The following is a 16,543-nucleotide window of genomic DNA, read 5'->3' on the forward strand; positions in this document are numbered from 1 at the left end:
GAGAATTGTCATGGGAATTAGTGAGTGCAATATGACAGCAGAAGCTGCAAAGGACGGAATTTGGGAGTGTTAGGAAAAATATGACATTAACCAGTGTGGTTTAGACATATAAAATACTACCCAAATTATTGAAATATAGACTACATTTATTTGTATTGATACATTTTTAGAGATAAGTATTTTTAGGGGAAAATGTGTTGAATAACAGAATATTAAACACTGAATAAAAAAGAAAAACTTAGGAAGGAAATGGGATGGCAATAATGTGGGTGGAAGGGAACAACAACAACAAAAAAGAAAATAATAAACTCAAACAGGAAAAATTTCTCAAATAAAAACGGAGAAAAAGCCAGCAAATGTGATGAAAGAAGATTGCTCTAAGAAAAAATAAAGCAGCTTTAAAGCAAAAAGAATCCATGTATACATTATTAAATTAACTTCTTTATTTTTCTCATTTGGAATGTAAAAAAAAAATTAAAAAATTAAAAAACTCAAAACCACAAAACAAGATTTCTGGAAAGTATTAAGTCCTACTGTTAGAGTGTTTTGTTTGATTGTTCAGGGAGAAGATCACCCCGAGAAAGACTGAGCTTTTTAACTCCACATATACCAGTAAAGGAGGCTAATCCTTCAACTCTGTTGAGCCTTTTATGAGAATATAATCCCATTGAAGTCAGTGGGAACTCTCCATGTGCAGAAGACTTGAAAAGACCACAAGGAATCCTAAGTAATGATAATTGGGATTCTCCACTGAGTTTAAGAAATGTGGATGTTGACTGAGAAAGCTCATGCCAGAAGCCTGACTGGACCAAAATAGGATGTTTTTTTCCAGAGGGCAAAAGTAAGTTAAACAACAAAAATCCTGAGAGAAACTTTATGGTACAAGAGAAACCCATTCTTGAGGTGGCTAAGCTCATGCCATATTGCTGACTTATGTCTATACAAAACCAATTTGAGAATGTAAGTGCACAGTATATAGCAAACTGTCAAATTCAGAGGCCAGGGAATTCTGAAAATTTATGAGTCAATCCAAATCTAAGTGAAATAACATGAACTTATAACAACTATTCAGTAACTAAAATCGGGAGGTTTTTTTTTTTTTTGTTTGTTTGTTTGTTTGTTTTTGTTTTTGTTTTTGTTTTTTTGTCAATGAAACTTAAACATCTTAAAACCACCCTTCGGAAATATAAACTAATCATAGAAGTAAAGCCAAATTATGTGTCTATTTCAATAAGTTAGGTTAGGGACAAACAGACCTTATACATGATAGTACTTTATTGCTACAAAGATATCTCTAGGCAAATGTTATTTTAGAAATGACTGAAGTATATAGATACAGTAGCTAAAAGAGAAAAATAAGCCCTTCTAGAAATCTAACAAAATAGAATTTTGACTACTGATATACATACTTGCATTATATCAGCTAGGTGAGACAGTATCAAAAGAAATTTGGTAAATTACTACTCTTTGAAAGTTTCTTTATTTCCAAAATAAGGGCAAGAGTAATATCTTGAAATGACCATGATGTATATTTATTTCACAAGGATGCTGTGATAATCAAATGGCATAGGTATAAAACTTCTTTGCAAACCAGAAAATCTTATGAACATTAAAATATAATATTCACTAGCACCATTTCTTACCTAATCAGAGAGACCCTTTTGAGAATATCTACATCTGGAAAAGTATATCACTGCTGATGGCTCCATAGAAGATGTTTCTAATGATACTGTGTTTTCATGTCACCCTGGGAGAAATATTTTCACAACTGATCAATATTTCAATGTGATACTTTTTTTCTTAAATGACAGTTGACTTCACATGGTGTGCTTCATAGTACCTAACTGAGAATAATTTTTGTTGTAAAAATTATCAAGGCAATATATTTAAGGAGAAACACATAAGATACATAATTTCTCTTGGAAATCCTTGTTAGGACTTGTTGAAAATGGATGGAAGGGACCTTAAAATATTGCCCTCTTAGAGATTCAACAGCATTAATATATCTGGTCTTAAATTTAGATGACATCCTGAATGACTAAAATCTTGAAAAATATTCTTAGTCATTCTTCTTTTCTTCAATTATATTTTATTTTTCCAAATATATGTAAAGACAGTTTCAACATTTATTTGCATAAGATTTTGTGTTCTATTTTTTTTTCCTTCCCTCCTCCCTCCTTCTTTCTTCCTAAGACAGCAAGCAATCCAATATAGGTAAAATGTACACATTTCTTTGAAGCATAATTTCATATTTGTCCTGTTGTACAAGAAAAATAAAGTTGGTAATTATTTACAACAAATGTTTTAGGCTATTCTCAGTATCTGGAACCATATTTTTTGTCTAATCATTTGCTTAAGGATAATGAAACATAAGAGGTATAGTATGAATGGAAAGATGAGAAAACAACCTTAACACACAGAGGCTGCTTCCAATGGGTCTTGCTTGATTTCTGCTTGTATTGATGTTCTCTTCTTTCTCAAATTATTTTGTATTTATTTATCGGTACATGTTTTTTTTTTTTTTTTTCCCCAAGAAATGTTGTAGGTAAATGCTGGTAGGTATTGCTATGCTTCTTTCCTCAAGATTATTGCTTTTTATCTTTTAGAAAATATTAGGTAAATACTTGATAAAAATAAACAAATATAATGAAATGATTCTACAAATCAACTTTTATTGGTAGATAATTATACTTTATGATGAATTGGGTAACCATCTAGTTTGTGGTTTTATATTTTGGTGCATTGGCAAATAGTTGCTTTGTGGTTGTCTTCTCACTTAGAATGCACTCACTTTTCAATCCATCTCTTCAATAATCTAATTTCTTTCCAGACTTTTATGAGTTGACATTTTTAAATGAAATGTAATGGATAATAAACTGAACGTAAACTTTGGAGGTCAAGGTTTGAATTATAGCATTGTTATTAGCTTCAGGTTTTTTTATTCATCTAATCTTTGTGCAACTTAGTTTTCTCATTAGTAAAATAGGTTTCATTAACTGCAGTGTTCACAGTAATATAGACACCACCAACTTGCCAGTGTAAAAATAAAAATCAATACCAAATGAAAAGATAGTAAAAATTAGACTCTATAGTACATGTCAAAACATCTCCCACTTGATCTATGTTAGCAAACTATTAGCTTGAAAAATAGGAAATTAATAAAAGAACAAATATTAAATGTTGGGGGAAATCCCCAATGATGTTATAAAAAGGTGACTTAGAAAACATCAATATATAGTGCCATATTTCCTTTTTCCATCTCTCCAAAATTGATATGAGTTATTTCTTGATAAGTGTATAATATAGGAAGAGGCAGTTTTAGAAATATTACAGCAATTATTCAATTCAAACTAGAAAGCATGGATATTTTATGTGTAATGCCAGACATCCAAGAAGATAGTTAACTGATATAAAATTCTTCAGAGTATAGGCTGTTTTCAATTTCTATATTCATCTAAATTTCATCAGTTTGCATTTTGATAATTTTACCAGAATACTTTTAATTTAAGGATGATCAAGGCTTCAGTAAGATAATATTTTACTGTACAAAATTATTTTGGATTAACCCTGATTTATAAATTCACTGTAGGATACATCTCCTATATGGTAACTCAAAAATGAAACAAACAAACAAATCTACACAGTTAAGAATTTGAATGGAAAGCAACTACTAACTCAGTGGCAGTGTTTATATTGATGTTACTATAATGCTAACTCTAGAGATTCTTCTTTGCATTGTCTTTTTTTTTTTTTTTGTATTGTACTTAGCACAGTGATTTACCAATGGTTCATTGGTAAAGGCAGATATTCTCTAGTTTTTCTGGGTCCTTTTGTACCATTAAATTTTTCAGAATGGTCCAGTTCTTTCTCTAGTCCATTGTGTTTTTATTCTATATGATCTTTTCCTACCCTCCATCCTTCAACCCTCTCTCGTTTGAAATCCTATAGTAATAAGGAGCACAGTGACTTTCTTAAATAGTCTAAAGAAAATAGAATAAGGATTAAAAGGAAAGAATTCTTGCATGTTAGAAACCCTAGTTTCTAACTGTAATCCTTTTCTTCCCATACCCCACTAAGAATCGAAATAAAATTCATTTTAATTAAGCTATTACATTCCCCATCAAAATTTCTTTCTCTTTCTCCATTCCTATCTTTTCTCTCTGGCACAATCATTGACCCTGTTACCTTTTTTATATGAAATAATTTTTGACTCTTCTTTTGACCAAGTCATTTAATCAGTGTCTATATGTTATTCCTTTTATGTCTATAGTACTATTCTACCCATTTCTACCTTTTGATTTCTGCCTCATAATATTGAAGCCGAGGTGAAAAGCTACCTCTTTCAAGAAGCATTTTATTTCCACTAATTAAATAATATTTCTCTTTCATATGATCTCTTTTTCATTCCTTTAGTATGATTTTGATGTTTCTATTTTCATTGTATATATCTACATATACATACACACATGTTTTTCTGTATGTGCATGCATATAATATAAATAGGTGGTGAAATGAATTAAGCACTAGTCCTAGAGTCAGAAAGACCTGAATTTAAATGTAGCCTTAGGCAACTATTAACTCTGTTAACCTAGGCAAGAACTTTAACCTATTTTCCTCACTCTTTGTTTATAAAATGATCTGGAGAAGGAAATAATGAACTGTTCTAATATCTTTGCCAAGAAAATCCAAATGGAGTCATGAAGTATTGGACATGACTGAAAAGTATGTGTGTGTTTGTATGTGTGTGTGTAATTTCTCTTAGGAAAAAAATCTTGTAAAATTCTTAAGCTAAGTGACCATATATCTTAGTTTTCACTATATCTCTCCTCATTATCAAATATAATTATAGTAGGTATTTGATTTGACACATGCTTGTTTAATTAACAAATTAAGAAATAGATGAACAAAACAAATTAAGTACAACTTCAATGAACACACTTTTAAAAATATGGACTTGTATATACCAAAGATCAAATCATAGTTCTATGTATCCTATCAAAATTCAAATATAATTATATATGATTGTTCTATAATAATTGGTGAGCAGGCTGATGTCAGAAAACCCTGTAAAGACTTACATAAACTGACGCTGAGTGAACTGAGCAGAACCAGAATAACATTGTACATAATAATAGGGAGATTGTGTGATCGTCAACTATGATAGATTCGGTTCTTCTTAGCAATAATATATTTTAGGACAATTGTGATAGACTTGTAATGAAAAAATGCCTTTTGCATCCAAAAAGAGAAATATGGACACTGAATTTGAAAAAAAAATACTATTTTCACCATTTTGGTTGTTTGTTCATTCTGTCTCATGCCCCCTCTCCCCATCTGATTTTTCGTAGAAAATATGACAAATATGGATATATGTTTAGAAGGACTGTGTAAGTTTAACTATAGAGGATTGCTTGTCATCTTGGGGAGGGAGGAGAGAAGAAGGGAGGAAGGAAAACATTTGAAACACAAAGCTTTATAAAAATGAATATTGAAAACTAACTTTACATATATTTGGGAAATATAGGGAAAAATAAATAAAATGTTTGCTTCTAAAATAAAAAGGGGGTTACATTGACATTTATAAGATTTTCCCAATGATTTTCTCTTTAGTCTTGGTGTTCTTTGATTTATTTCAATTTCGATCCTGTGTTTGTGAAGAAATTGAATTTCTAGCAGATGAACACACATGCGATTCGTGTACTAGTCATAGTATCTTACTTCCAAATGCCAATTTTTATTTTTCAAAGAATATTTTCCCCAAAGCTTATTGATTTAGATAATGCAACTATCATTATCTCCATTTTAAAGATGAACAAACTGAGAGTCAGAGGTGAATTATCTTTTCAGTATCCAATCCCATCAGGCTAGTACTAAAACTCTTGTCTCTTGATGTCCAAATCTTTGGTAATAAGAAATAGGAAGAACTAGAAATGAATGCTAACAATTGTCAATGTCATCTAAGTCATTACAAATCAATCATTTTCAAATAGAGTTTTAGGACAGAAATAAAGTCATTTTCCCCTCCCCTTTTTAAATAGCAAAAGGCAGGTCTCACTAATTATAAGTACTCACAACCTTATTTTCCCACTCAGTTCTATTCAATCTTGTACAATGCTCAACTGTAGCAGGATTGTTGTGCTTCACAGAACATGTGACAATATTTATTTAAACAGCAGCAGGTGGTGGTGAATTTGTCAAAGTGGACCATTTGTTACATTATCAAGACTTACTGTGGTATCAATTCATTTCAATTCCAGACCATGGAGATTGTTCAAAACTTGGCAGCTTACAGATTCGGCATCCAACTTGTAGCATATGCATTATGACTTGAACACCTAAGAGAGAGAAATGATGGAAGGTAGAAATGTTTCAGCATCATTAAGCAGAGCAATACTCTACAGGAGTATTGCTGCCAGGATGTAGGGAATCTCTTTTTAATGCCACAGTCTTTTATAAAATTATTTTTCCTCCATTTAATTGTTGTCCCTGTCCCCTACATTTCTATAGCACTTCCTGCTTATTCCATTAAGTTATCATTTAACTATATACTACTAGCTTATGCTATGACATTCCTTATAATTGTGCCTTGTGTTAATATTTAATTTTTCATGTATATACTTCTTTTGTTTAAACTCTGTGATAAAGTTTCATATCTCTTATTTTATTTTTGTACTTGTATTCTTGGCATTAAACAGAGTTTGCTATATAGAAAGAACGTTATCAATGTTCATTATTAAGTTTATTATCAATTATATATTTAATTATATAATTAGTTATCAATAGTTAATGATTTAGTTGATACTAATAAATATTGATAAAAGGAATCGGCATATGCTTGTTTATATTTCATACTGCCTTTACCAATATTCTATCATAATAACTGTTCAAGGAATGATTTTTTTTGCATGAGGATTTACAAAACACCTCAGGAACACCAACATCAAACATCACAATATTTCAAGAGAGAAGGATTCCAAATAAATAGCAAAAATCATGGTGGAACTTTTTTAAAAAAGACAAATGTTGTGATATCTGCAATTATAGGCCCAGAGGCATATTTTATATTGATAAAATTTTTATGCAAAATATTATTTTATTCATGAGAGTGTTCTTGATGACAGTTTTAGAAAGAAAGAAGGATACTTTCATAACTAATTCTATCTAGTAGATGATGCAATTGACTAAGACAAAATTGACTAAATACAAAATGCTTTCAGGTCAATTTTTTGATGTGTCTCATAAACAAATAAATAAAAAAAAATCATCTTCAAGGTTTTCTTCAATATACTATGCATCAAACACATCATAAGAACATACCAAATCCCATTCTTAATGAATAATTAAATGAATGAATAGATGAAAAATGAAATGAATTCATTCCTAACTAGTGAAAGTATGCTGAATGAATTTTGTATTAAGAATTTATAAAGAGAAATGGAGAAGTTCAGAGGATGACTTCTCATGGATGAACTCCAGTCGACAAGAGTAAAATACAGAAATGACCAAATTGCTGAATGTATATGTAAATGATGTACAAAAAAGAAGCTCACTGAAAATGTTGAAAAAATTGCTTTTCATGCCTAGAACTGCCCATAGTATATAGTTCACTATAATGTGAAATCTGTGTGTTCTTAAAAAAACACTGCTTGTTAGGACAGTAGATAGAAATTGGAATTGAAATCAGAATGACTCATCTTCATGAGTTCAAATGTGCCCTCAGATACTTATTACATATGTGGCTGTAGGCAAATCATTTAACTCAGATGCTTCAGTTTCTTCATCTGTAAGATCAGCTGGAAAAAAAGAAGGCAAGATGGCAAACCATTGCAGTATCTTTGCCAGGAAAACACCAAAGCTGGTGATCAAGTGTTGGACATTATAGAAAAAATAACTGAAATAATGTTCTTAAAAATATTCACCTGCCAGTATCTTAGTATTAATTTCAGTGTGGTAGTAACTCCGTAGAAGAAAAAAAATAAAACAATGCAATAAAATAAGTAATAATTATGATGAAAGAAAGAAAATAGCCACAAATTAAGGAATTCTGAGGATATTTTGTTCATTTTAAAAAGTATTAACCATAGTGAAATGAAGTGCTATAACTCTAAAAATGTATAATTAAGACAACTGTCTATACCTAAAAGAAATACTTATGTGAGGCCCTGACACTTATTCAAAGGTGTCTGAGCTTTCTTAACATATGAATAATTTAACTTTTTGTTGCTAGATATTGCATTAACTACATAATCCCCCACCATGCTAGTTAAGGATGCTGTAAATAAATGTAAGTGTAGAAAAGCCAATAATTGGCAAAAATAAGAGCAAATGTAATAGAAATTAAACCTTTAATCAAAACAAAAGAATATAAGAACTTGGACAGGATATAGCAAATTGTTTATTCTAAGGCTTTTACTTTACCTATGGGAAACTAAAATTATATAGTCAAAGTGACATTCAAGGTCACACAAGTTGTAGGTAAGAGAGTCCTTGTCTCTTGACACTTTACAGGGAATCATGTTTCACTTAGAACAAAAACTAGGTAAAAAACATGTATTTATAAAAAACACCTATGTCATCATTATTATATAATATAGAAAATATGAGAATTACTTTTTGTGAGGACTGCACTAGCACTCAGAACACCCCAGAATCAGCCAGAGTCTGGATAAGCAAAAGTCCCTAGTCTTTTTTCTTGGTCTTTAGGCACAGGATTGAACAGGATGGAAGCAGAATCTCTGCAACCGCCTTCTCCCTCGTCTACCACCAAGTGAAACTCTGGCTAGTTTTACTCCACCCTTTAGTCCCTCCTACAGTCCTCTGTATACACCAATCATTGAACCAGCATGGATAGTGGAAAGGACATTTTCCAAGCATATGCCCATAGAGTATTGTCCAATTAGTATTTAGCCTCAAGTGCTCAGCAGTCCTGACCTCAGTGCATCAACTCAATAGTTTCAGCCCTCTACAACTTTTTATCTAGGAAACAAAATGTCTCAAGGCATGAGAATATAGACTTAAATGCTTTCCAGTCATGAAATCCAAAACACCAAGAAATCATACTATTACCTAGCTTTTCATAGTACTTTGAAGTTTGGAAAATACTTTATAAATATGAACTAAATTAGCTAAGTATTGAAATTACTGAAAACAGTGCAATTTCATTATTCTGGCTATATTGTTTGAATGTCAAATGTAGGTTTGCCAAAAAAAAAAAAAGCCCAATATTTTATGAAAAACAACCCTAAATGCAATCAATTTTAAAGTTCATTGCATGACATGGGAGATTGGTACAGGACTGTCAAACATAATATGTCCTCCTCAGAGAACGTGATTTGCTCTATGAGCAAAGCAAAATTTAAATAGCTCAAAAGAAATGTGAGATGCACAAAGTTGGAGAATGTAGTCCAAATGATCACATGGACTATTAGTGCCCTGTGATTGAGCATTCCAACCTTGTGATGATTCTAACATGGTGATGTCATTTTGGCCCACTTTGAGAATAAAGGACAATAACTATAATTATAATAAAATGTTGTCCTTAAAACAACTCTGAAAAGTAAGTGCTAATATTTTAACTGTTTCGTATATAAGAAAAGTGAGGCAGAGGGAACTGAATCAACTTCCCCAGGGTCACACAACTAAGTGTTTGACAGAGAATTTGGACTCAGTATTTCCAGATCCTCATGACAACCCTTTGATCTTTGTTCTAATTAGTATTCATGTGTGTGTGTGTGTGTGTGTGTGTGTGTGTGTGTGTGTATGTGTGTGTATTTAACAGATGAGAAAATAGATGTAAGCTAAGAGACTACGTGACTTGTTCAAGGTGATATAGCTAATAACTGAGGTCAGATTTTAATAAAATTCTCCTTCATACCAGGCCAAGGAATCTCTCAATTAAAATACCATCTTCACCACTTAGTGATGATGTAATTAACAAGATATTCAGAGACAACATGCTTACTCATGTTTAAAACAATTTCTGGGCCTCTGTACAAAAAAGAGCATTTCAGTGATACTTTGTGATTACAGAGGAGTAGGATATAGAATGACAGTTTATGCTTACAAAGAGGATGATTTTAAGTGGTTTCCAAAGCTTTATAAGCAAGCTGAGAGTTAGAGACAACTCCGTCAGTTGTGGTGATTAATTTACAATTAAATTCATCAAAATGTTGTTTTCTAAGAGGTATTTAGTGCCTGATATGACTTATGAGCTGTCTTTGATTTGGACTTTTTAAGCCTCTATTCTCTGAGATAAGATGTTGCACTTTTGTAGTGAGAGTTCCATTTAATCTTGGCATTGCTTCAAGCTTGGTTCAAAATTTAGAAATTGTATATTGAGTGGGTTTTAAACTTGGCAAGACTAATTCTCTCATTCCCAGCTGTTAACTACCCATATTTTTCATTGCTTTGGCTCTTACCACCATGACTTGTGACATGTTCATATGCTCTTATATAAATTTCTCCAAAATTTACAGTGATTAAGTTCCTAGACCTGCCGAAGACATCTGTCAGTCTGCAGTGCAAAGAATGCCATGGAAAGTGTGGTTCAAAAGTGGGAAAACATTTACAGGCAGAATTATCACTTCAGATTTGAGGGCAAAAATTAATGTAAATTAAATGAAGCAATGTTATGAAGTGCAGGAATTAATTCTGAGGTCAGGGAACCTGAGTTCAGATCTTCTGAGGGTAACTACTTATATATTGGTATGTCACATCATTTGTTTTAATCTCATCCCCCTTATATTATATGGAATACTATAGGCTGGACAAGCTGGCTTCTTATAAGGGCCTTCAGTGCTAATTTGATGTTGCTAAATTCAGCATAAATTTTTACCTATAAATGAGGAAACGAGGTTCAAAATAACATCCTCACAGTCCCACCCCCTTCTGAAACCAAATGTGTTTAAAAATATTATTGTGCTACTATTAAAAATTTTTTAATTTATCAACAAACATTATTTAATTCCTTTTACATTCAGAGCATCATTATCAGCTTTTGCATTCTGGTAAAGGGGCATACTATAGCAGGACTAATGCAATTTAAATAAAAACATTCCATTTTATGTTTTCTTTAATTCAACTTAAATTATTTTATTTTATTATTATGATTAGTGATAGTAGTAGTAGTAGTAGTAGTAGTAGTAGTAGTAGTAGTAGTAGAATATTCTTTTAATTATGTACAACTGCTCTTATTTCTTCAGCTACCAGGAAAATACATATCTACATATCACATGCAGAGGCTGCATGTGAAAGCCAATAGAGTTGAGAATAAGTAGTAAGGTGTTTTTAGAAAGGACACAAAAATGGATTTTACAGAAGTTACTCTGTCTAGGGCTTGCACCATGGTGGTTGTCAGTTTACACTAATAATTCTTCCACAAACTCAGCAGGAGAAACCCGTATCTAATCGCAGCCATCTGGGAGACACACTTCCTTGTTATAATGATAATCAAAACAATGTAGTCCATCAAAGCAGTCTACTTTATCAAAAGGGATTATTTGTGAACCTTAGAGGACCTTGATATTTTCTCTTTTCCATTGCAATATATATTATACTATACAAATAATGTAATACAAATAGAGAAGCTGTAAAGTATCATAACTAATTTGTGGTGAAAAATTAATAACAGTGCAATATGCCCATTGTAATAAATGTAACATAATCTATTTTTTAAAATAAAAAAAATTTAGAATCAACCATTTTACCAGCACATTATTTAGTGATAGTCTTCTCAGTTCCTATTTCAGAATAGGTATACATCCTTTCTAATTATGTTTATTATAAAAAGTTACAGATATATTAGCATTCTAATTATAAGAATTGTCATAGAAACTATTAATTGTATACCTACTAGCCAGATATGGTTAATTTGGGATTTAATGGTGATTTGAGGATACAAGAATTATATACCACACCTCCTAAACAAACTTCCTTTCCTTTATACATGACCAAATTTCTCCCACTTATACAATTTGCTTCTATCAGGCTTTTTGTTTTTAGCTTATTCTATTTGCCCCAACATCTGAAAAGAATAGGAAAGAACTGGAACTATGAATTCATAGATTTGGTATTTTTCTATAACTTAATGTGTTATGGCATTTGGTTAACATATTTTGCTGATTCTTAAAGGGATGTTTTTAGATTTCTCTCTCATTCTCTAATTTATTTCTCACAATAAGTCTCTGGTGAAAGCAAAACAGGTATTATCATTATTATAATTATTATGACTTCTCAAAGTCAATGTTTTGATGAATTTAGAATATTTAAAATAAAAGACTATGAGTTAAAATATTGATTCAGTTGATTCTATTACTCTCACTATTTGTGTACTGATACATGTCTGCTGCAAGAGTACATACACATACATGTATAATTAGATATATATGTGTGTATACATGTATGTGTGTGTGTGGACCCACCACAAGTCCTGGATATGTTAACTTAAAACAAAAATACTTGGATGGTTTCTATTCTGTGGCCATTTCCAGCAATCCTAGAAAGTTATTGTGATTGTGCTATTCCATATATGAACAATCTTTGGTCACATAAGTTGTATTTAAACAATATAATTTTTTTCTCATATGCTTTCCCTCACAATAAATATAATATTGTGAGTATATTTCCTGTTTATAGATAAAGGCATATCCTATATAGATAAATAGATAGATAGACAGATATAGATATAGATATACACATACACACACACATATATATATATATATATACATACATATGTATGTATGTAAATGTATATCACATATGTATAATTTTGTCCACTGTATGACAGTTACATTGCAAATGAAAAAAAATATAAATTATATTGAAGTGTTAATTTAAATTAGCCTCTTATCATTAAATTTGTTTGTGCCAATTAATAGGTATTAGGAATATAACAATTATGATATGCTATCATTTTTAATTTAAAATTTTTATCTTTATAAATTTAGGTAACAATTAGATTAGATAATCTTTGTAACAATTAGAGTAGATATTCTTTTAAGCACCTTTGCAGCTTGAAATCTTTTATTTTATTATTCTTTGTTCAAAGCTCAAGTATTTGTTAGGGGAGAACCAGGAGCTTTTAAAAATGCCCATATGTATTTCCTGCTGATTATATTATAAGCATTACAATTAATCAATCCCATCCATCCTCTACCAGCAGTTTGCAATGATCGTGAAAAGTTTAATGATAACTATCACAAAGTAAATGTTATACATTCCAAATCCCAGAACAATCTCAATTTTAACATGTTCCAAAGAGAACCCATTACTTTTACCCTCTCCAAATTATTCCTCTTCAAAACTTCCTTTTTATTATAGGGAGCAGAAATCTTTTAGTTTTCTTTTCCTTTTCTCTGAGGTTCATGAACTATATATCACCCAAGATTTCTTATCTTCCCTCATACAACATATCAGCATAGTTGACAAATCTTTCTCTCACTATCTGTATCATTTGACTCTAACCACTTTTCTCTACTTACCTATATTTACCACCTTAATTCTAGCCATCATCAACTCTCATAAGCACTATTGCAAGGTCTTCCCAAAGTATTCCAGGTTAAAGCTTCTACTCTAATTCATTCTTTACATAGGCACCAAAGATATTTTCCTTAAGCACAAGGATAGTTATTCCACTCAATCAATTCCAGCGTCTCCCAAATGAATGTAAAGTAAAATATAAACACAGATCATTGTTTTGAAAGCCTTTTATGTTTACCCCAATATATCTTTCATTTATAAATTCATAAATTCTAAAATCCAGTAAAACTGGATTTCCTTCTGTTTCTCACAGATGGTAGCACATCTTCCCTCTCTAAGACTTTGAACTGACTGCCATCATTCCCTCCTCAAATCCAAGTCCTAAATTCCTTCAAGAAACAAATCGAGACCATTATCTACAAAGTAATTTTCTCAATTCCCAACATCTAATGTCTTCTCACTAATAACTTTGTGTTTTATTAGTAACCTATATACCTATATATGTGTGTGCATACGTATATGAATATATAGATAGAAATAGATATATCTATGATATATATGCATCCACACAGATATCCAAACAATATTTATTCTGCACAAATAATATATTTGTTTTGTGTATATTTTCATAAGCTTTCTCATCCATTAAAATATAATAAAATCTGATAAAGTTTTCTAATGAAACTTTTAGTATATTTGGGATTTCCCTCTATCTTTAATCTCATTGGGGTAAATACTTACAGTACAGACATGTATTAGAAGAGATGATAGGAGTACTCCTCTTTTCATTTACTTGATTCTCTATAGAAAATTTATAGGAAGGCTTAGATAAGTATTTTATAGTTTGAGATAATATAAATGGATTGTGTATCTAGGATAAGTGGGAATTATCATACTTTAAAAATCCCACACATTTATGGAAGTGAAATTCTAATGCAACAGGAGAGATTACTATTTAAATTAATCCTTCAAGTTAAAAATGTTTTTAGAATCGCATTAATGTTTTTTAGTATTAAGTGAACATCTGTCCTCCTTTCAATCTCTCTGTCTCTCTCTCTGTGTCTCTGTCTCTCTCTTCTCTCTCACTCTTCTTCCTAAGAAAAGTTCATTACCACTTTAAGGTCCAGTTATTTTTAGAAATTGTTGTGAGTGGAATTTAACTTCATAGAAAAATGTACAGAAAATAGTACTAATTTAATTGCAGCATAATAAATTATACAACAGAGTTACTTATAAATAATTTTATTATGACAGTGCTGATTATTCTAGAAATCTAGTTTGGAATTTAATTCCTCCTCCCAAAAAAGTATTAGCTGAAGCAGGTATTTTTGTTTGTTTGTTTTTTGTTTTGTTTTTCCTGGAAACCAGTCTTAAGTTTGGAAGGAGGACACTAGCAGGCTTTGGCTCTTTTTTCACAGGGATTTCATTGTTCAGTAATTTGCAAACTATTCTCTTAAAGGGAAGACAAACTTGTGACTGTTACATTTTTGAGCTGGTATTTGGCCAATCATTGCACAGAAGGTGGGCCATTTAAGAAAGGTCATCCTATGATCCCTGAAAGCCTCCAAATCTAGTTGATCTTTCCCCCTGAGTGAGGGCTGGTTCCTACAATTTCATGAAAGCATGTGGAGATGCAAACACATGGTTACACAATTGGGTCCAACAATTTGGATAAAGCCTCAGCTTTATCTAATCTGCTAATTAACTTTTTGACTTAATTGTGTGTTCACCCCTATCCTGTTTATTTAGCTGCAGCATGTGGTGATTGCTAATTAGGTATAACCTGTTGGCTTTTAGTCTTGGCATTCTTTATTAGTGTTAGTTTTCCTGTAATCTAGGGATTTACTTATGTGCTGATAAACTGATCCTTCACCCTTCTGTTTGTTGATCCATGTCTCTCTTTTTGTCATTACTGATCCCTGGGGAAACATGGATAATTATGCTTATCATACCTTACATAAAAGCTTTCAATAAAAGTTCTTCACCCAGTATGAAGGCAGAGGTAGGCTAACTGAAACAATCTGAAGCAAAAACCTAGAAGACTTTCCAGCTTAGTCATTAGTGCCTCTTTTTCTCTGTATAACAGCAATAGATATCATGTAGAATACTTTCTTTTATTCAATTTTCAAGGATTCTGAGAGAATAAGGGATGTAGTAGAACTTAAACTTAGAACTTACTGAAAGATGGAGATACAGAATCCAAATTAATAAATAGATGTATTTAAATTACATTAAGCAGTCACTCACTGTTGTGTACATATTTGTATGTTTGTGTGAAAGTGTATGAGTGAGTGTGTTTCCTAAACCACTTCTCTTTGTAGAGTATACCTACTTTCTTTGGGGTAGACACTAGTGATGACTATTTTAAAGGTGCTTCAATTTCAAGGCAGAGACAAGATGGTGGAATGCAGACAAGGATTTACTTGTGCTCTCCCACAAACTCCTCCAAATATATTTAAATAATGATTATCGATTAATTCCACATCTATACCTTTGGGTGAACTGTCTGTCATGTATAGAATATCTTCCCTCATTAGTTGAGATTTTTATGCAATGTCTAGATGGCAAAGTAGAAAAACACTTGACCTGGAGTCCTAAAGATAGGAGTTTAAATCTCCTTAAATAAAGTAGCTTATAGGTACAACCTCACAGAACACTAGGAATTCCAAAAGCAAGAACAAATATTTATGTAATGATTTTTATATTTTCAAAGATTACAAAGAATCCACAAAAAAAGTGAAACAAATTTTCAGCCCAAGGCAACTTAGAAGGTCAGCAAGAAAGATCTGGTGCATCTGGGTGAGAGTGGAGCATAGCTCAGCACATACTGCTTCAGCACAGCCCCAGGAAATTAGAAGCCACTGAATTTTCAGTGGCTGCTTCCAGAGCTCTCAGCCACAGATGGTGTAAGGTTTGAACAGCTGGTCAGAAGAAAATCAAAGGGTTCTCTTTGCTAGCACTAGGACAGGACTCTGCTGCATTGCTCATATTCATATCTCAGTTACATTCCTGAGTGTTAGTACAAGGTGAGGAGAAGCATTAGCACTCCACAGCTTGTGGCCAA

The sequence above is a fragment of the Antechinus flavipes genome, chromosome 3 (assembly GCF_016432865.1).
Source record: "Antechinus flavipes isolate AdamAnt ecotype Samford, QLD, Australia chromosome 3, AdamAnt_v2, whole genome shotgun sequence".
Classification (NCBI taxonomy): domain Eukaryota; kingdom Metazoa; phylum Chordata; class Mammalia; order Dasyuromorphia; family Dasyuridae; genus Antechinus; species Antechinus flavipes.